Source organism: Phascolarctos cinereus, unplaced genomic scaffold, assembly GCF_003287225.1.
Source record: "Phascolarctos cinereus isolate Bilbo 61053 unplaced genomic scaffold, phaCin_HiC Scaffold_5;HRSCAF=322, whole genome shotgun sequence".
Lineage (NCBI taxonomy): Eukaryota > Metazoa > Chordata > Mammalia > Diprotodontia > Phascolarctidae > Phascolarctos > Phascolarctos cinereus.
Window position 1 is genome coordinate 298,584,570 of NW_027555958.1, and position 22,570 is coordinate 298,607,139.

The 22,570-nt window shown below is 40.0% G+C and overlaps 1 protein-coding gene across 3 annotated transcripts in view; it reads left to right on the top strand.

The window, feature by feature from the left end:
* Positions 1-9,649: 9,649 nt before the first annotated feature.
* Positions 9,650-22,570, top strand: part of CBX1 (chromobox 1) — a 40,657-nt gene continuing 27,736 nt past the window's right edge. For all 3 annotated transcript variants that reach the window (XM_078155999.1, XM_020997693.2, XM_020997695.2), the window contains exon 1: positions 9,650-9,903. The gene's annotated coding sequence lies outside the window, so the exon portion shown is untranslated. The remainder of the gene's footprint in view (positions 9,904-22,570) is intronic.

Sequence of the window (22,570 nt, forward strand, 5' to 3'; positions counted from 1 at the left end):
AGTCATCCTCGACACTTCTCTCTAGCATTCCCTACATCAGGGGTGGGAAACCTGCGGCCTCAAGGCCCCATGGGGCCCTCTAAGTCCTCAAGGGTGGCTCTTTGACTGAATCCAAACTTCACAGAACACATCCTGCAAGTTCCCCACTCCTGCCCTATATCCAATCAATTGCCAAGCCTTGTTATTTCTACCTTTGTAACATCTCTTATATGTAAACCCATGTCAGATCTGGAAATCAGTGATGACTGAGAAAGATAGAGTTCCAAGCACAATTAGTTTATTAGCAAGGCTAGTAATTGCTATTAAATGGAGTCTATGGCCTCTCTATGTAGAAAACTAGGTGGGTCAGTGGATAGAGTATTGGGCCTGGAGTCAGGAAGGCCTGAGTGCAAATCCAGCTTGAGATACTATCTAGCTGTGTGACCCTGGGCAAGTCATTTAACCTGTTTGCCTGGAGAAGGAAATGGCAAACCAATCTAGTATCTTTGCCAAGAAAACACCACGGATAGTATGGTCCATGGGATCATGAAGAGTCAGACACAACTTAACAACTGAACAAAACAAAACAAAAAAATGGCTTCTCAGAAACCAAAGTCCTCTCATGGAAAAATACAGAGCATTATTATAGCGCAAAAAGGAGGAACTAATCAAAATACATATTCATGAGAGTGATACATATTTATAATATTAATACACATTCATAGCATTTACCGAAATAGGGAAGTAGATTGATCTGTAAGATTTGCCTTGGAGGTGTTTCTGCTGGATGTTCCAGGGGTGTTCATGACTTTTTACTGACTCTAGTACATTGAAAATAAGAAAATAGGAAGCCTCCAAATGAGGACCTTCAACTAGGAGAGATCGATACTTCCCCATTTGGACTGGGAACTGGTCCTAGTTCCTCAAATCTCAAAACAATAAAATTTGTATTAAGTGGAAGAGGGAAAGTCTGATTATACTATAGAATAGAAATGGATTATTTAGATGGGGGCCTTGTCAAATTCCCAATTCCCACCCCTTCCCCCTTCTGACACTGCCATCACCCTGGTGCAGGCCCTCAGTCACCACCCTAGTTTAGACCCCTAGTCACCTCTTACCCAGACTACAAAAATATCCTTCTCATCAATCTTCCCACTTCCAGTCTCTTCTCATCTGTAAGTCACCCTCCTCACAAATACCAAATTGATACTCCTAATGCACAGGTAGTCTGACCATATTACTTTCCTACTCTAGCACCCTATTACCTTTTTTAAAAAAAAATTATTCATTTTAAACTTAAAGACAAAAAAAGAACATTTCTATGTACACAGCACAACATAAAAGAGGATTCAATAGAAAGCCATGAATTTCCATTTCACACTTTTTACTTTTTTTGATAAATTGTGTAATAAATACGACGTATTTTCAAAGCTACCTTGTTTTTCTGTTTTCTTCTAAGTTTTTCTTTTGTTCTCTGCTGTATACTTTTTTTCTCTCTCCCTCCCTCCCCACCCCATGCTAGAGAAGGTTACAATTAGACACACACACACACATACACACATATGTAAAACTATACTATACATACTTCTATTTATCAATTCTTTCTCTGGAGGTAGATAGCATCTTCTTTCATTGGTGCTTTGTAGTTGCTTTGAGTATTTATAGTACTCAAAATGACTTAGTCCTTCAAAGTTATTCTTAGACCAATATTGCTGATACTGTGTCCAACATTCTCTTCGTTCTACTCGTTTCACTCTTCATTGTTTCATGCAAGTCTTTCCACGTTTTTTCTAAAATCAGTCAGCTCATCATTTCTTGCAGCACAGTAGTATTCCATCACAATCATACACCACAATTTGTTTAGTCATTCTCCAATTGATGGGCATCCCCTCAATTTCCAGTTCTTTGCCACCACCAAGAGAGCTGTTATAAATATTTTAGGACATATAAGTTCTTTTCCTTTTTCCCTAATCATCTTTGGAAACAGACCTAATAGTGACACTGCTGGGTTAAAGGATATACACAGTTTTATAACTCTTTGGGTGTGATTCCAGATTGCTTTCCAAAATGGTTAGATCAGTTCACAGTTCCACCAACAGAAAATTAGTGTCCCAGTTTTTCCATATCCCCTCCAACATTTGCTGCTTTCTGCTTGTCATTTTAGCCAATCTAAGAGGTATAAAATGATATCTCAAAGTTGTTTAATTTGCATTTCTCTAATCAATAATGATTTAAAGCATTTTTTCATATGACTACATATGGTTTTGATTTCTTCATCAAAAACTGACTGTTCATATCCTTTGCGCATTTATCAATTGGGGAATGATTTGTAGTTTTATAAATTTGACAAAGTTCTTTATGTATTTGAGATATAAGACCTTTATTTGAGGAACTGTCTATAAAATTCCCCCCCCCCAATTTTCTGCTTTCCTTCTAATCTTGGCTACATTGGTTTTATTTGTACAAAACCTTATTAATTTAATGTAATTAAAATTATCCATTTTATACCTCACAATGCTCTTTATCTTTTGTGTATTCATAAATTGTTCTCCTATCCATAAGTCTGATAGGTAATATGTTCCCTGTTCTAATTTTCTTGTGATCTCTCCTTTTATATCTAGGTCACATATCCATTTTGACCTTATTTTGGCAAATGATGTAAGATATTGGTCTATGCCTAATTTCTACCAGACTGCTTTCCAGCTTTCTCAACAATTTTTATCAAATAATGAATTCTTATCCACAAAGCTTAAATCTTTACATGTGTCAAACACAAGGTTACTATAAACACTTGCTATTGTGTATTGTATGTCTACTCTTTTCCACTGATCTTTCTATTTCTTAGCCAGTAACAGATAGTTTTGATAATTACTGCCCTATAATATAGTTTAAGATCTGGTACTGTCTATTACGTTTTAGATAAAATAAAAACTCCTCTGTACAACTTTTTTTTTAGGAATTTATTTAGAATTTTAATTTTCCCCAGTTACATGTAAAAACAATTTTTAACATTCGTTTTTAAAACTTTGACTTCCAAATTCTCTCTCTTCCTTCTTCCCCATCCCTGCTCATTAAGAAGGTAAGCAGTTCGATATAGGTTGCAAATGCAAAACATTTCTATATTAGTCATATTGTGAAAGAAAACATAGATTAAAAAAACTCAAGAAAAATAAAGAATGTAAAAATAGTGTACTTCAATCTGTATTATTTATATTCAGAGGCCATTAAGTTCTTTCTCTGGAGGTGGATAGCAAGTCCTTCTGTCTTGAATCACTGTATTGCTGAGAGTACCTAAGTCATTCACAGCTGATCGTCTTATAATATTGTTGTTACTTTCTCTGTACAACTTTCAAAGCTCTTCACAAGTTGGCTCCAGCTTACCTTTCCAGGCTTGTTGTGCATTACCCCTGTTCACACACTCTATCCAAACTGACCTGTGAGCTGTTCCACACATATGGCATTCCCTCTCTGATCTCCAAGGTTGCAAAGGCTGTTCTCCCTGCTTGGATAGCATTTCATCTTCTCCTCAGCCTCACAGAATTCCTAGATTCCTCCACAGTTGAGTTCAAGATCTGCCTCCTAAAGAAAGCCTGTCTTGATCCCCCTAATAGCTAGTATCACCCCTTCAGACATTGCCTCCAATACATTTTATATGAAATTTTCTGTGTACTTGTTTTTCCTTCAATAGAAGTAAGCTTCTTCAGGGCAAGGACAATTTTATTTTTGTCTTTGCTTCCCCAACACCTAGCAATTTGCTTGGCACATGGTAGGTACTTTTAAAAAGCTTGTTAAAAGAGTTGTTGAAGGGGGGGCTGGGTGGCGTAATGAATAGAGCACAGGACCTGAGTTCAAATCCAGCCTCAGACACTTGACACTTCCTAGCTGTGTGACCCTGGGCAAGTCATTTAACCCTGATTGCCTCACCCCCTCCAAAAAAATCTACATAAAAGAGTAGTTGAAAAAAAAAAGGGTAGGATGTAACCAGGTTGTGAAGAGCTTTAAATGCTGATATCCTAGTGGCTATAGAAAACCCCTGGAATTTCTTGAACAGAAAGACTGACATAGTCACACCTGGGCTTTTAGGAATATCAATCATTTTGGCAGCTGTGTAGAGAATGGAGTGTAGAGGAGTAGACACTGGGAGAACAATTAGGAGGCTATGGCAATAGTGCAGCTAAGAGACTGTGAAGGTCTGAGTTAGGGTGGGTGAGGTATGAGTGGAAAAATTGGATAGATTTTAGAGATGCTGAGGAGGTAAAAAATCAACAATACTTAGCAACCGAATACGGGGGACAGTGAATGACAGTGGAAAGCTGAGGATGACTTCTAGGTTACAATCTAGTGTGACTGGAAGAACTTGAGCTCTTTGACAGAAATAGAAAGTTAGAAGAAAGGGTTGGATTTAGAGCAAAACATGAGTTTTGTTTTGATCATGTTACCTTTGAGATACCTATGGAATATCGGAAGGGAGCTGTCCAGCAGGCAACTGGTAATGTGGAAATGTTAGATACAAGAATCATCCATGGGAACTGAGGAGCCCCCCCCCCGAAGAAAAAGGAGAAGGTCCAGGACAGAACCTTGTGCGATTCCTGCTCCTAGGGGATTGAATATAGATGATAATTCTTCAGAGAAAACAGTAAGAACAGAGGCACAACAGAAAAGTATCCTAAAAAACCCAGGGATAAGAGGATATAGAACAGGGCTTCTGACCTTCTTTTATATCACAGGCCCCTTTGGCCACCTGATAAAGATAAGGATCTTTCTCAAAATAATGCTTATAAATGCATAAAATAAAATACATAGGATTAGACAGGAAACTAATTAGTTAGTATTAATGCAAATATCAAAATTTAAAGAAAAAATAACTAGATGATAGGCTCCTAATCTAAAAGAAAGATGTCGACTTTTAAAAATCATATTTTTATTGTTTTCTTTTGCTTTTATATCATCTTCATTTATGAATATATTACTCTCCCCTCCCCTCCCCAATCCTTCTAACAAAAATTTTAAAAGAAAAAAAAAGGAGTTCAGCAAAAGCAACCGACATAATAAACAAACATCTACTGTGCCCTCAAGGATCTTACGTTCTAATACAGGAGACAACATATCCACCTACAAGATGCAAACAGAGTAGATTAAAGTTAACTTTAGAAGTGGAAGGCCTCAATGGGGGGCAGGGAGCTAGGAACTAGGAAAAGCCTCCTAATGAAGGTGACAGTGGAGTTGAGTCTTGAAGGAAGCCAGTGATTCTAAGAGGAAGATGTGAGTAGACAATAGAGGGCTAGAAGGGGAATAATGGGTGAGATGACTGGAAAGGCAGGAAAGAACCAGGTTGTAAAGAAAATTAAAAGGGCATCTCCCAAAAGAGAAGGGAGGGTATGGGATCAAGGGAACAAGTAGGATTCTATACAGACTCCTTAGTGAGCTAAGGCAAGGCCCTCTGCTGACAGCAAGGGGCGAGAGGTGGTGTAGGGGTTTTGAAACAGCAACTTTGGGGAATTTTATAAGAGAATTAACTGGTGAAAAGCAGAGATTGGCAGGCAGCAGCGAGGGCCCAATTGAATCTGGATAACCTAAATTTGTTCTGCACCCAGTTAGCACAGGTTATGTGACTTCCTGTAGCAACATTTTGTGGCAAGGGAGCAGGATTAGAGAAAGCAGATGGTGGGAGTAACCCAGGGGTGGGAAGAAAGGAATTAGCACTCATTGGACTATGGGGTGAAGGATTCAAAGGTAGGATACAGTGTAAAATTCAGTTGGTTAAAGATCAAGTGTTTCAAGGGAGGGACATGAGTTCAAAGTAGGGGTCAGTGATCTGTCCAGATGGAAATGAAGCTCTGTGGATGAAACTTGGCTGAGTGACATGGAGGAGGTGGTAGGAGTGGAGGAGGTATAGAAGTGGCAATGAGGAGCACGAAGCATGTTGAATCCAACTGACACTTAGGGAAGTATTGCCCCAGAGACAGTTCCAAAGGTGAGTGAAAAACTCCTCCTGGATTTGGAAGGAGGAGGGAGGAAGGGTCTATGGAAATCTGTCTGAAAAATCACTGCTTCTGCCAGGGAAGTGCCATCAGCACAGCTCATAAATGACAAGGATAGAATTGCCTGATTTTCTGTCTTAGTTCAGTATGATGGGCAATGATAGGGGAGATGAGGGAAAGTGCCCAGAGGTGTAGTGCCTTCTGGGGAGAGCCACATTTTCATGAATTTCAGGAAATGAAAGGAGTATGAAAGGAAGAAGTCTAATACAAAGGACAGCTTTACAAAAGAAAGGCAGTTCCAGAAGGTATAATGAATATGAAAAGGGGAAAACAGTAGTATCAGGGCTGATAGAAACTGGGGATGAAGTAGGGAGGAGTGGTGACCAAAGAATATACAGAATTCTTTCCATACAGCACTTGGCAACTGGGCACTAAATAAATACTTGTTGATTTGGAACTCTGCCCCCAAAATTATGAAACTGTGTGTATCCTTTCTGCCAACAATACCACTATCACACCTAGATCTCACAAAAGATCATAGAAAGAGAAAAAGGACCTTATATACAAAAATATTATCAGTACCATTTTTCGTGTTAACAAAGAACTGGAAATTTAGGGGTAACCATCATTAACTTCAACTATAAATTAAGTGGCAAACAAATCATGGTATAGGAGTATAATAAAATACTCTCATGCTATAAGAAATGATGAAGGGGATTGCTTCAGAGAAATTTGAGAAGACTTACATGAATAGATGAAGAGTCAAGGGAGCAGAACCAGAAGACTGTATACAATGACAATACAGTAAAGGCAAACAACTTTGAAATACTTAAGAACCCTGAGCAATGCAAGGACCAATTACATTTCCTGAGGCACAATCATGAATCATACTACCCACCATCTGACAGAGAGGGGATAGACTCAAGATGCTGAATAAGATACGTGTTTTGGGACATGGTCAGTGAAAGAATTTGTTTTGCATATTTGTTACAAGGATTTTTGTCCTTTTTTTCCCATTGGGGTGGAGATGAAAGCAAGAGAAAATGAATTCTTGTTAATTGTAAAGAAATTTTTAAAAATTTTAAAATGATTGTTGATTAATTTATCTCAAACCACCCCCACCCCAGCCATCCTGCCAAAAAAACCCACCACTCTTCTCTTGATCCTGCTGGCCCTGTTCCTAGCATATAAGTAGGGAGCTTACCATGTAAGCTAGGCAGCCTGTACTCTGAATTACAGAGATTCTGAGTAAAGTCATAGGATATGTCTACCACTACTGGAAAGGGTGTGACAATGGTATGGTTGATTTGATTATGATTCCCTAAGCAAGAGAACATAACAAGATATATATGCTGCTGTCACCCTGGAGTTCTGGTCCAGGGCTGGAGGCAGGAGAGTTGGATAGGATGAGGCTTGGTCTCAGACCAAACTGATTGTAGTGGGTGGAGATAAAAAATGGTTTACCCTCAGAGGAGCTGCACACCAATTCTAACGGTGAGCTGATTGAACTCCTCCTGGATTTGGGGGAAATGAAGGGTTTGTGGAAAGTCTGCCTCCACAAGGTCACTGTTTCTGACCTAAATAAGGATAGGATTGCCCATTTTCCTGACTTAGTTCAATATTCTTGCCATGAAATCATGCTGCCTCTCACATGAATGAGTGAAAGAACTGGAGATGTTTATAGTTTGAAAGAGATGACTTGGAGGTAGAGAAGAAGGAAGCCTGTGATTTGGGGTTTCTGTTCAAGCAGAGCCTTGGATGACAAGCTGTCAGGAATCTTATGGAAGAGATTTCTAAATGGGTGGGAGATTGGATTAGATGATTTACAAGTTTTCTTCCAACTCTAAGAGCCTATGATGGCATTAAAAGAAGAAGGCAACAGCATAATAGATCCTACAGGCAAAGCAGGGTCAAAGGAAAGGGTTCTTTTAGATTTTTTGCGGGGCGGGGGGAGCTTTGAGGGGAAGGGTAAGTTGAATATCTATGCATACTTGTTGATAATAGGAAATAAGCAAAATGAAAAGAAGATTTGAGAAGAATCAATTAATTAATAAGCATTTACTAAGCACTTATTATGTGCCTCACACTATACTAAATACTAGGGATGCAAAGACAAAAATGAAACAATCCTTGCTCTCAAGAAGCTCACATTCCAAAGGGGAGACATTTACATTTAAGTATGTAATACATATAATATATAAAAAGTAATTACAAGGTAGCTTGGGAAGGGAGTATACTAGCTGCAGCAGAAATCAGGGAAGGCTTCATGTAGAAGGTGGAACTTGAGCTAAATCTTAAAGGAAATGGATTCTGAAAGGAGGCAGTGAATTCCACCCATGGGAGACAGCCAGTGCTGTCAAGGTACAATCAAGAGAAGGAAAGTCATGGGTAAGGAACAGCCAGAAAACAAGTCTGGATAGATCTCAGAGTGAATGTTGGGAGCAATATGTAAGAAGCAGGAGTAATTGAGGGATCAATATCTAAGGAGGGGAGGAAGAAAGAGGGATCAAAAACACAGGTTAGCCTTGGATGGGGGAAGAAAAGGAAGAAAGACTAAAGGAAAAGATATACTTGTGAGGAACAGAGGGGAAAAAAAAGAGCTTTGATGTTCCATGGGCTTTAAGTTCAATGATTTATCAATCAAAGATAAAAGGATTATCCAGTAACATTTAATGCACCATTCTCTGCCTGCCTAGATTGCAGAGCTGTAAATCCTAATTGACTTCAAGTCGAGTACCTTATCCACTACAAACTCTCCGATTTGACATTTAAAGCCCTTTACAACCAGGCTCCCATCTACTTTACCAAACTTACTACACATCACCTGCCACTCCTCTTGAATTCTACACTCACCAAATTGGATTTCTTGTTCTTCATCTAGGACATTCCATCTTCTCCCTCGTCCTCCCTCCCCTTTCCTAGGAATGAGCTCCCTGTTCAACTTTGAGACTCGAAAGAGTTTCCAGTTTCGTTCAAAAGAAACTCTGAAACTCAGTTGCAGAGAAAGTCAGCTCAACCCTCACTATTTGAGGCCATTCCTGATCCCGTTCAATTGCTAGTGCCTTGCGCCCTAAATTATCTTGTGGTTACCTAATTACCTTTTGGTTACTTTGTTTACATTTTTGACTCTGGGGAGGCAGTGAGGCTAAGTAGGGAGCGAGCAGGTCGCTAAATCAGGAAGACCTAGGTTTAGGTACTACTTTTGACCCCCGAGGCAAGTTACTTGACCTTATAACATTCCAGACAACTCTCTTAGATTTGTATCTTAATAAATACGCATCTTAGTTTATAATAGTATAATATCTCTTAATTTATAATAAGTACTGTAATTAGTATAAATCTTAATTTAGAAATTACAGAGTACTGCCAAAACGTTTGAATTCACAAGACTGGTTCAAAGGCATATGTGCTTAGAATGTGCTTCTGTGTCGTCGTGAGGGAAAGGACTGTTTCACTTGTCTCTCTGTATCCCTAGCAACCTGCCCGGTTTCTAGACGCTTAATAAATGCTTGTTGCTAGATGAGTTGATTACACGTGCCACAATCCAATCAGACACTACTAGTCCCTGGAGCCGCTACCCAGATTTTGGAGCTTCGTCGGGTGACGTCACCACGTTTCTTCCCTCGCTGTACACTGGGGGTTGTAGTCTGGGAGGGACTTCAAGTTCCACACTGCCCCGCGTTGGGTCGCGGCGCCTGCGCGTTGCGCGCGGCGGGCAGAGCTGAGTACGGGGCTCTTTTGTTCCGCGGACCTGGGACGATTGGTTGGGCCCGGGGGAGCTTCGCTTAGCCTAGCTTAGGTGAGGAGGGGCACCAGGCTCTAGCCGCGGCCGCCGCTCTTCCTGGCTTAGACAGCTCACCCTCCTCCTCGCCGTCCTCAGCCTCCTGCGACGCGCTAGCGGCGCGACACCGATTCCCCCGGGTTGAGTCGACGCTGCTCTGAGGTAAGGAGGGAGGGGTGTGTGTATATGTGTGTGTTTGTGTGTGTGAGAGTGTGTATATGAGAGTATGTGCCTGGTGACACTGGGGGACCGGGGGGCGGCAGGGGGCGGGGAAGGCGCTCGGCTGATGGGAATGGAGCCGTTAGGAGCCCGGCGCGCGGGAGACACCCCCTCTCCCCCTCCCCCATTGCTCCCGCAGCCCTCGGTTCATTCCCGCGCGCAGACCCCGAGAGGGGGCGGGGCTCGTGGAGCGCGCGCGGCGCAGGCGAATCCCGAGCCGGAAACGGTCGGTGTGGTGGTCGGGCCCCCCCGCACGTGGGGCAGCGGCGGGCGGAGGGCGCTTCGCTCCAACTAGTTGCTGGGGGGCCCATGGGAAGGGCCCCCTGTAGCCCCTGGGCTCTGGGGGAGGAGGGGCAGAGCTTTAGCTACTTTAGCCGGTGTTGTTATTACCCGCTATTCTGTAAAAGAAAGGGGGTGGGGCACAGGTGGCATCGAACGCCCTTCTGCCAGAGTGGGAACGTCCGTTCTCAGGTTCTGGATTTTTTTTTTAACAAATGCAAGTTTATGCGTTTAAGAAAAAAACTTGAGGTTGAATAACTGGAATTCAGTTTCCCATCTCCGCTGTCACCCTATAGATTATCTCCAGTTGATGCAGTCTGTAGTTTTTGTACATAGTTTGCATGTTGTCTATCTCAGGAGAACTCCTAGAGAGCAGATGCTGTCTTTTGCCTTTCCTGTGCCTGGCTGTGGAAGGCACTTAAATTCTTGTTGACTTGACAGGTACATAGTTGTATATAAGTTGTTTCCCCCGTTAGACCTTCAGCTCCCTGAGGACAGGGATTGCCCTTCGTCTTTCTTTTGTATCCTCAGGGCATATAAACGTAGTAGTAGTAGTAGTAGTAGTAGTAGTAGTAGTAGTAGTAGTAGTAGTAGTAGTAGTAGTAACTTAATAAATGCTTATATTGATTGACATAGCGTTAAGACAAAAAGCTTTTGAGAAAACGGAGTTCTCTTGCTTGATGTACTTTTAATGTTAGCAACTAGTAACGAAACATTGCAAGAATCATTTCCAAGACAAATGCAATAGAAAAATGAAATGAACTTTTCATTCATTTCATTTCCCTGTTTCCCCCCACCCCATTCCAGGCCATTTTCCATAAAAGACTGGCGGCAAACAGTGCTCAAGTTTTCGTCATACTGGGAAGTGAGGAAGACCTAAGGTTGAATCCCACCTTAGACACTTACTAGCTGGTTGATCCTAGGCAAGTCCCTTAACCTCTTTTCAGTCTTAGTTTCGTAGTGTATAAAGCGAGAGAAGTTGTATTCGATGGTCTCTAAAGTCTCTTCTAGCCTTAAATCTGATCCGTGGGAAGCCCCCTCTGCTTTCCCTCCCTCCCTGGTTGGTGGCCTGGCTTTCCACAGATCTTTGGAACTTTGTTTTAGAGACGAAAGGGAACCTAGAGACTCAAGTACTTTAAATGAATTAAATTAAAAAGTGGTTTGTGGGAAAACCTAGGTGTTTGTTTATCTGCTGGTCCGTAGCACGAATAGAGCCGTACCCTGGGGTTTTTGAGCCTTGGAGTTGGTGGATTAGGCTTGGATTGTATTTCACTATTCAGTCTTTTGTCTGACAAATTTGGGCCCTCTGTGGCTAGTGGTGACTGTTAAGATTTTGTAACTACCTCCTTTGGAAAGAATTGCCATGTTGGAGTAAGTGTGTAGAAGAGGATACCTTTTCTTTTTAACCTTTTGTAAATGTTGGTGTTTCTTAGGAGCCAAAGCAGGGGAATCCTACGTGTGAGAAGTCACCCTTTTAGTTATTTAAAAGCAACGACTTTCACCTCTTTCAGCAGTACCCAGAAGACTTAAGTTCTGAGTTCTGTTTGGGCTTGCATGTACATAATATTATGTTAGCTGGAGGCATCCTGTGTGTATGCCTTTGCTTGGGCTGTTTCCTGGGCCTGGAATGCAGTCTCTCCTTACCTGAGCCTCTTAGAATTCTAGCTTCTTCAAAGCTTAGCTTAAGCATCACCTGTTACAAAAGGCCTTTCATACTTTTTGCCCCTTCCCAACCCTCCCATATCCTAAGTATATTTTGCATTTGTTTACATCTGTATATATTGTTTCCTCAGTGTGATGTAAGCTTTGGGACTGCAAGGGGGTGTAATAAATGCATGTTGATGGATGAAGCTACCTACAAAGCAATCATTTCTGCCCTTTCTTTTCACCATTGCCCATAAATGAAGAGTCATCTCAGCAGTTAGGTAAATGTCTGAAAGGTCCTAAAGTGAGTAGAGGCAAGAAATCCTTTATTCTGTGATCCTCACTAGATGCCTTCCAGACAATTATATGGAAGATAATACAGTTAAAGGAAGCCTCTGGGCTGTGGAAAATCTTCATCCTTTTTGTTCTTTACCTATGATGATATTTTTGCTCCCACTAGCTTATATATTCTGAATTGTTTTTTGGTTTTTTTGGCTAGGCAGTGGGGTTAAGTGACTTGCCCAGGGTCACACAGCTAGTAAGTGTCAAGTGTTTGGTCTGAGCCTGGATTTGAACTCAGGTCCTTCTGACTTCAGGGCTGGTGCTCTATCCATTGTGCCACCTAGCTGTCCCAAAATTTGAAGCAGAGCTTTGAAGGAAGGTAGGATTTCTGAGAGGAAGGGGTGAGATAGAAATAGACTGTGATGGAGACCTGAGATGTAGTGCCATATATGAAGAAAGGTAGGCAAATAGGGCAATTTCACTGGAATGTAGAATGGGTAAAGACAACTAATGTGAAATGCTCCTAGAAAGGTCTGGAAACAGATTGTGAAGGACTTTAAATGTCAAACAGAATTTGAGTTTTTATTTTAACCCAGAGGCAGTAGGGAGCTGCTGGAGCTTTTTGAGCAATCTGAGTCTGGCAATCAATAGTATTTTTGTGGACATTTATTCTGTAATGGTATGGTATTTGTTGTTGTTCACTTGTTTCAGTTGTATCTGACACCTTGTGACCCCATTTGGGGTTTTCTTGGCAAGGATACAGGAATGGTTTGCCATTTCCTTCTCCCCCTCGTTTTACAGATGAGGAAACTGTAACTTGTAACAAAGGATTAAAAAAAGTTTAAAAAGCAGTTTAGCAAAACTAAACAGCACATTACCAAAACCCATAGTCATCTCCGCCTGCAAAAGGAGAGATGTACGTTTTCTCATTTCTTCTTTGGAGACAAGCTTGTTCCTTATAATACATAGCCTTTTTCATTATTTAAAATTTCTTGGAGGCAGCTAGGTGGCGCAGTGGATAGAGCAGCGGCCCTGGATTCAGGAGGACCTGAGTTCAAGTCCGGCCTCAGACACATCATACTTACTAGCTGTGTGACCCTGGGCAAATCACTGAACCCCCATTGCCTAACCAAAAAAAAAATTTAAGTTTTTTTCCATTGTTTTCCTGGTTCTTTATCAGTTAATATAGGTCTTCCCATGCTTCTCTGAATTATTAATATTTTTATTTCTTATGGCATAGTAGTATCTTATTGAATTAATACACCATAGTTTTTAGCCTTTTCCCAATTAATGGGTGTTAATTTTTTTTCCAGTTCTTGGCTACCCTGGAAAGTACTGCTATGAATGTTTTGGTCTTTGAGAGACCTTTTGTTTTTAACTTTCTACTCCAATAAAAGGGATCTCTGAGTCAAAGGGTATGGGCATTTTAATCACTTGGCATAACTTCAAATTGATTTCCAGAATGGTTGGACCAAATTATAGCTCCACCAACGGTGTATTAGTGTCCTTGGTTTCTGCAGCCTTTCCAACATCATTTCTGCCAGTTTGGTGCCTGGTGATGAAACCTGAGCTGTTTTGATTTGCATTTCTCTAATTTTTAGTAATTTGGAGCAGTCTTTCATATGGTTATTAATAATTTGTCATTCTTATGAGAACTATGTTATGGTTGTTTTTTTTAAGTCATCCATGGAGGAAATGGCTTTTTGTCTTATTTATTCATAATAGTTCCCTATAAATCTTAGACATCAGGCCCTTATCAGAGATATTTGAAGCAAAGATTTTTGCCCCAATTAACAGCTTCTTTTATCCTAATTGCATTTATTTTGTTCATTCACGACCTTTTCAATTTTATGTAATTAAAATTAGCCATTTTATTTTTTGTGTTCACCCCTTGTTTGGTCAAGAACTCTCCCTCTAGCCATGGCTATGATAGATACCTAATCTAGTTTTCTTCTGTTTTTTATTTCATCATATGACCATTCATATTCAGATCTCATTTCCTTTTTATTTAAGGTTATCTTGTTATATAGCTTTTGATATTGATCTAAATCCAGTTTTTGTCCAACTGCTTTACACTTTTCCCAGCAGTTCTTGTCACATAGGGAGTTCTTCCCCAAGTAATTTATGCCCTTGGATTCTGTTTTTTCCTTATCTAGTCTACTCTACTGATCTACTTTACTATTTTTAACAGGTACTTGAGTTTTCTTCTATATCTTCAAGTAAGATAAATTGATGAGTCTCACTATGTGCTTCACTGAATCTTCATTTTAAAATAAGGCTGCCGCCCAGCCCCCCCCCATGATCAGATTTAGGTTCTTAAGTATATCATAGGTATCTAGCATCAGCCTTGCAAAATAACTCTACTCTTTGATACTTAATCAAAGGTAAGGGAAACTCCTCCAAGCTGCACATGGCACCTGATATTTTGTACTTTTTAGATTCTTCAGTGAAAAGTCTTTGCACATAGAAATAAAGTAATGAAATCAAAGCTCTTAAGCGCTGGGATCATTTTCTTTTGCATCTTAAATATACTTATTTGGGATCCAAAATAAGCTCCAGGATCTTGGTCTTTAAGTATCTTTATGAGTAAGAAGTTACAGAAAAGATGCCTATCTACATTGATTGTTAGAGGGAGTTTCCTCACTCAGGAGCACCCTGCACCAATTAAGTCACAGGTCTAATTCCTATCCCTTTAAATAGAGTAGAATTTTAGCAGGATTGTAAATATATAATGAACTTTACAGAAAATGTCTCTGGTGAAACTCGATCCCCTACCTCCATTGAGTTGAATAATAGCAAGGATTTTCCAAGTAGCAAGGACAACTGAAATAAGTGAATATTCTCTCCAAGATAAATTATTCAAACATGAGCAAAATTCTGGACCGGGACAAAGAAAAATCTTAATATTTGAATTAGTTGAATTTTACTGAGTTATCAGTCTTTGCTGACTTTATATTTTGTGATTACATCTTACAAGTGAGAAGCATCATGGTAGAAGGAGCTTTAGATTTGTAAATATGTATGTTTAGGGCTGTAAGGGACCTTAGAAGCCATGTAGGCAAGCCTCCCTCTTTTTTATATATGTGGAATCAGAGATAATAGAGATTTGAAGTGAATTGATAAAATAGAAAGGAGCAGAGGTAGGGATTTGAGCCCAGGTTTTAAAATTCCAAATTCCACAATATTTTCAGTAGATCTTGTGTTTGAATCTCTTCTCTGCCACTTAGTACCTGTGTGACCTTTGGACAGATCACTTAACCTCAGAAGTGTGTCTATAAAATGAGAGGTTTGAACTCTAAGGTGAGAAACTCTATGGTTTCTTACCCTTCAAAGGCTATGGTTCTGGGATAAAATATCTGAGAAACTTTCTTTCTCTTTACTATTTATAGACCTGTATTGAAGGTTGTTGCTAGTAATTTGGACCTTCATGGAGGGAGATTTTTATCTTTGGATGCTTCCTAACTCTCACTTTTTTTAAACTTTGATTTAATTCTAGCATTGTTTGACTTTTTCTTCCTTCCCTTAAAAGGCCCTTGGGAGAAGGACCCTATAGTGGGTAAGCTTTGCCCCTAAGAGGTCAGTGTGTTCTATATTTATTTTGGAAGCAATACTGACTCCTGTGGCCTCAACTTGTAGTGGTTTCATCTACACAGTTTATTGCCAAAGTAACCATTGACACATCTCAGACGTGGTTTGTAAAGGGTTCCTCCGAAGAGCCTAGCATGGGGTCCTTAGAATGCCCAAAGACCAAGGCTCTTTAGGGATGGAACTCTTGCATGAATAGTGTTCTCTGCTGCCAGGTTTTTCATCTGGAAAACATCTAGAAACCACATCCTGAAGAACAGACAAGGTACTTTGAATTTGGGAGATACTATATATCAGTGATGTCAGCTCAGATAGAAACGGAACAGTTCCCAATTACATTTTAATCTGGTAAGGGCCACATTTGGGAATGTTGCAGGCTGTGTGTTTGACACCTTTGCTGTATGTGATTAAGTTTTGCCTGCCTGTTAACAGCTCTGTAGTGCTGTTAGATTTCCCTTTTTACCACTGGGGCTTGTCATTCAAGTTCATTTTGCTGATCTTCCTAAGAGTTGATTTAGATAATTTCAGTGTTTAAAAAAAAGTTCCATATGTCTTCCTAGTATCCCTATTGCCAATTGAATAAAATCCAAACTCTTTATTCTAGGTTTTCAAGCCCTTAACACTGTCTGGACCCAAATCTTTCCAATCTTGACTCTTTCCACAGAAATCCTCAGCTTCAACTGTAATCGATTTTCATTCTTCCATGTTCATGCTAAAGCTGTTACCAGTGGCTAGTCAGGCAACAAGCATGTATTAAGCTCTTGCTGTGTGCCAGGAACTATGCTGAGCCCTGGAGACTATGAAGAAAGGCAAAAATGCAGTTCATGCCCTCAAAGAGCTAACTTTCTAACAGGGGAGACAACGTGCAAATAACTAAGTACCTTTTTAAGGTGGATACAGTTTAAATGGAACTTCACTGTATGTAGAAAGGGGAAGGGGCTGACAAAGACAAAGAAATGCCTCCTGCAGATGGTAGGATTTGAGCAGTCTTGAAGTAAACCAAGAGACAGGTAAGAGGGAGCAGAACATTTCAGGCCTGGATCAGCTAGTGCAAAAGTTCAGAGGCAGGAGATGGAGGGCTGTGTGCAAGAAAGCCAGGAGTTTATTGAGCAAGAGTTGGAGAGGCTCTTGCAGTGGTCCCGGTGTGAAGTGATAAGGTCCTTAGTGGAGAGCTGTTGTGAAGGTAGAACAAAACTTGGCAACAGATTGGATGTGTGAGACGAGTGCAGGTGAGTAGTTGAGGATTACAAAGTTGAGAGCCAGAATAACTGGGAGGATTGTTGGGCTTTGACAGCAGTAGAGAAGTTTGAAAGAGAATTTTTTGAGGAAAGATAGTGAGTTCTCTTTTCATGATGAGTTTGCAATGCCTTTCGAACACCCAATTTGAGATTTCTAAGAGGTAGTTAGTGGGTGATAAGAGACTGGAGCTCAGGAGAAAAGTTTGGACTGGACTGGAAATCATCTGCATAGAGATGTTAATTGTACCCTTGGGAACTGATGAGGGAGTTCTTAACTTTTTTTGTGTTATGGGCCCTTTTAGTCTTATGGACCCCTTCTCAGAATAATATATTGTTGTTTTTTAATTTGTAATTGAAGAAAATGCTAAGTTTCAGCTAGAGGTGAGTAAAAATAATGTAATTTTTCCTCAACCAAGTTAACAGACCCCTCTCCTCAAATCTATCCATAGACCCTTTGTTATTTTTTTAAATTTTTAATTAATTTATTCTTCATTTTCAACATTCATTTCCATATGATTTTGAGTTCCAAATTTTCTCATTTTTCCACTCGCCCCATTTGATATAGGCTCTACATACACATTCATATTAAATCTATTTTCACATTAGTTTTGTTGTAAAGAAGAATTAGAACCAATGGGAGAAGCCACAAGAAAGAAGAAACAAACGAAAAAAAGAGAACAAATAATGTGCTTCAATCTGCATTCAGATACTATGGTTCTTTTTGTGGATGTGGACAGTATTTTCCATCATGAGTCTTTTGGAGTTGTCTTAGATCCTTGCATTGCTAAGAAGAGCTAAGTCTATCAAAGTTAGTCATCAAACAATGTGGCTGTTACTGTGTACAATGTTCTCCTGGTTCTGCTCACTTCACTCAGCATTGGTTCATATAAGTCTTTCCAGGTTTTTCTGAAGTCTGCCTGCTCATCATTTCTTATAGCATAATAGTACTCTATTACATTCCTATACCATAATTTGTTTACCACCTAATTTATAGTTGAGTTTAATGATGGGCACCCCTAAATTTCCAGTTATTTGTTAACACACAAAAAATTGCTGACAATATTTTTGTATATAAGGTCCTTTTTCTATGATCTTTTTTGAGATCTAGGTGCAATAGTGGTATTGCTGGCAGAAAGGATACACATAGTTTCATAATTTGGGGGGCAGAGTTCCAAATCAAGTATTTATTTAGATTTTAATTGTTAAATTTAGATTTATTTTTATTAATTATTTTAAATTATTAAACTTAGATTTATTTAATTAGATTTAGCAATTAAGAAGTCATTGGTAATTTTGGGGAGAGCAGTTTTGGTGGAATGATGTAATCCAGAAGTATTTATTAAGCCCATACTTCTATAAATAGGGCACTGTGCTGGACGGTGAGGTTACCAAAAGAAAAATAGGCCCTGCCCTCTTGAAGCTTATGTTCTATAGAAATTCCTTTTAGAAGGGTAGAATTTTCTACTTTTCTAAATCTCGCCTGTGAAATTGTAATCAACTACTTATTGTAATCAATTGATTTTGCAAGTTTGCCCTTATAAATTATATTAGGAAAAGTTACTGTAGTAATGGGGAAATAGAAGCGTGTACTTGACCCCATGCAGAATAGCAGAGTGTTTGTTGGCTATGGCTAACTTCCCTATTTCTGCAAAGCTGACATCCCGAAGAAATAAGCAGATGATATAAGTTCCTCTTTTCAACTAATCTTAACCAGTCCCCTTATATGCCATGATGTTAAGTATTCCACTTGTCCCTAAGCTGAACTAAAGAAAGGGTGTTTACTGCTTGATACTGCCACTCCCCCCAATTCACCCAGTAGCTTATTATTACAGATCATCCTGATTTCCCTATTCCCTGGATGGTCCCCCTTTTCTGTTCCCTATTCCCAGAATATCCCAAACATAACTTATTGTGTCATGCTTCAGCCAGTGAGAATCAGTTAGCACCTATGTTAATCAAAACTCTGTAACTTTTGAATCCTCTTTTGTGTCCTCTTTATTGACTGTAAAACCCCAGGCGGCATCCTTGTCCACTGAAGAGCCTTGGATCCGTTTGTTGGCAATTGCTAATAAAATGATTATGCTTGGATTTTATTGCCTCAGCTTCTCTTAATCATGTTTCAGATTGTATTTGGGACACACCTAGCCTTCTAAATCCAGTTTAAATTCCATCTAAGCCTCAGGTCATTCTGTCCTTCCTCCTAGCTCTTTTACAGAATTATTGTCTGAGCCTTTCATTTACAAATAGTCTAGTACTATCTTGTACCATTTCTATGGTCTATTTGTCTCAAACTGTTATTTATATCTATATTGTTACTTACTTTTCCTAATTTGTCATTTCTCCCAACTAGAATTTAAGTTCTTTAAGGGCTTGTACAGCCCCCTACCCCCCTTTTAAACATTGTCCTTCAAAAGCTGTATACATGTTAGTTTGTTGTCATTCTATAGAATATAGTCTTTGTTTTTTGCCTCCACTAAAGTCCTCTAATCTCATGTTGATGGTGAAAGAGGAAATCACCATCATAAACAAGTGCTTGTTTTTTAAAATCAGTTTTTATTGATATCTTTTGTTTTTATATCACCTAAATTTCTCCCAGTACTCCCTCCCAAAGAGCATTCCATATAACAATATTTTTAAAGCGGAAAAAAATAGGAAGAGAACAAAAAATAAGTCAGGAAAACTGATCAGTAAGTCTGAAATATATGCTGTGTTCCACACCTGAGGACCTCAAACCTCTGGGGGTATCTTCTTTGGCCCCTATTAGATGTCTTCTCAAATCTCTTCTTTGAGGTCATAATGATGGAGAACCCCTAAAGGAAAAGACCTGGACCCAGATCTCTGGTGTTTGCCTGAAGCACCTGGCCCTTTCTAGTCAATAATCCTTTTAACTGCCCTTTCATTGTGGCCTCCTTGTCTGCACCCGGCCCCACCCCAGACTGTTCATCACTCCTTAATCCCATCCAGCTCTTCCCATAGCCTTTCTGTATAAAAGGTGTCCTTTTTACCTTCATTAAATTGCTCGGATTCTTAAAAAATCTGGTCCACTTGCATTGTCAATTCCTAAAATCTCACCTGCTTCCATTGGCGATACACTAAACCTTGTATCTGACTGAAAGACAGCTTGAGTGCTTGAATTCTTTCCAGGTAGAACCTGCACCTTTTGCCCTTGAATCCCAGCACCCCTAGATAGCAACAATGCTATCAACAAGCATTTAGGCATCTCATTTCCTACCTTGCTGCTCTTGTTTTGGACTTGACTTCCCCATCATCCCATCTAATCATCTTGAAAGATTCAGTCAGACTTGTTATTCACATTTCTTCAGTACCTTCTCTGACCATTAGATTGTGAGCTTCTTCAAGGCAGGGACTGTCTTTTGCCTCTTTTTATATGCTCAGCATTTAGCACAGGACCTGGCATGTAGTCAACATTTATTGCCTTACGGATTGTCATTTAATTGGAAGAGCCATCAACTTTTCCAGTTAAGGAAGGGGTGGGGCAGGGCAGACCTCATTTCTCACCTGGTTGCACTCATTTTGGACTTCCCTTGGCTTCTCCATCCTCCCCTACAAGGTACCTCCCCCCTATGTCCCCCCATCCCAGCTTGCTTTTGTGTGTTATCTTCCCCCATTAGTTGGTAAGCGCCATGATGCAGGGACTGTCTTTTTCAACTTTTATATCATAGTGCCTGGCACACATTAGATGCATAACAAATAGTTATTATTGATTTACTACTATGTGCTAGGCACTGTGCTAATTGACCATGCTACTAAGAACACCCACCCACCCAAAGAGCTCTCATTCTAATCGGGGAGACAATATGCAGGCAACTATGTACATATAAGATGTAGAGAACAAAAATAAGTAATCTCCAAGAGAAGGAAGGGAAGAGAACAGGTATTTATTAAGCACCTACTATGTGCCACGCACTGTGCTAAGCACTTTATAAATATTTTGTCATTTGATCCTCTCAACAACCATATGAGATAGGTGCTATTATTATCCCCACTCAGTTAACGAAACTTAACTGGACTATCATACTACCTCCAAATTTTGCCACCTCAGCTCCCCTCTTTTTCTTTTTCCTGGAATCCCCTCCCCTGACACTGCCCTTTTCCCCTTTTACATAGACACATTTTAAATTATTCTTTAATCTTTAAAGCCCAACTCAGATGCCTCCTTTAGAAAAAAACTTTCCATGATCTTCCAGTGAGTCTTTCTCCTTGCAATTCACATAGAACTTTGCACTTTTTTTTTTTTGCAAGGCAGTTGGGGTAAGTGACTTGCCCAGGGTCACGCAGCTAGTAAGTATCAAGTATCTAGTCTGAGACTGGATTTGAACTCAGGTCCTCCTGATTCCAGGGCCAGTGCTCTCCACTGTGCCACCTAGCTGCCCCAAAACTTTGCACTTTTCTTGCAGACTTAGGCATTTTGTATTTCTAAAATCAACTAGCATTTACTGAGCATCTGCCTTTGTTAGGCTAACTTTGAGCTACAGATACGAAGATGAAACAATGCCTACTCTTAAGGAGCTCACGTTCTCTGAGGGAGACTCCTATATAAAAAATAGGAGTAATGGAGAGGAGCATTTGGTATATCAGGAAGGGCTTGGTGTAAAAAGTGGTACTTCAGCTGTGTCTTAAAGGAAGAGAAGGATCCTGTGAAGTAGAGTTGAGGAGAAAATGCATACCAAGCATGAACCAAAAGATGGAGAGGTTTTTGTGAGGAACTGAGAAAAGGTGGGTTTGACTGGGCTATATAATGCAGGAAGGCAAGAGGTATAAAATGAGGCTGGAAAGACAGGATGGGATCAATTTGTGGAGGCCTTTAAAAGCTAAACAAAATAGGAGCCACTGGAGTTTAGAGGAGTGTTGTAATTATATCTATGCTTTAGTGAAATGTTGGCAGCTCTGTGGAGGATGGATTGGAAAAGGGTGAGACTTGAGGTAGTGAAGTCCAATTAGTAGGCCATTACTATAGTCTGGAGAAAGGGAGATGATGAAGGCCCGAAGCAAAGTGGTTAGCTTTGTGAATCTAGGGAACAAAATGGATTCAAGCAATGAAGTGCAGTTAGAATTGATAAGGCAATTGTTTGGATATGCTGGGTAAGGGAGAGTGCTAGAATAAAGTTATGAATCTGAGATGCTAGGAGAATGGGGGTCCCTTTGACAGAAAAAAAAAGTTTGGTGGCAAAATGAGTTGGTGGGTAGGTAATGAGTTTTGTTTTGGACATGTTGAAATATATAAGATTTTTATGAAGTCTGAAATATCCAGTAGACAGTTGGTGATGTGGGGACTAAAGCGCAGAGGAGAGACTTGATATACAAGTTTGTAAGTAATGTGCATAAACATAGAGATGATAAACCTATAGGAGCTGATTATGACCAAAAGAATATGTAGAAAAAGAAGAGGAACCGGGACATAGCCTTTGGAAACACCTACAATTAACGAGCATGGTACAGACTGGGGTATGGAACCTGCGGCCTTGAGTCCACATGTGGCCCTCTAGGTCCTCAAGTGCAGCCCTTTGACTGAATCCAAATCCCTAAGTGGATTTGTTCTGTGAATTTTGGGTTCAGTTAAA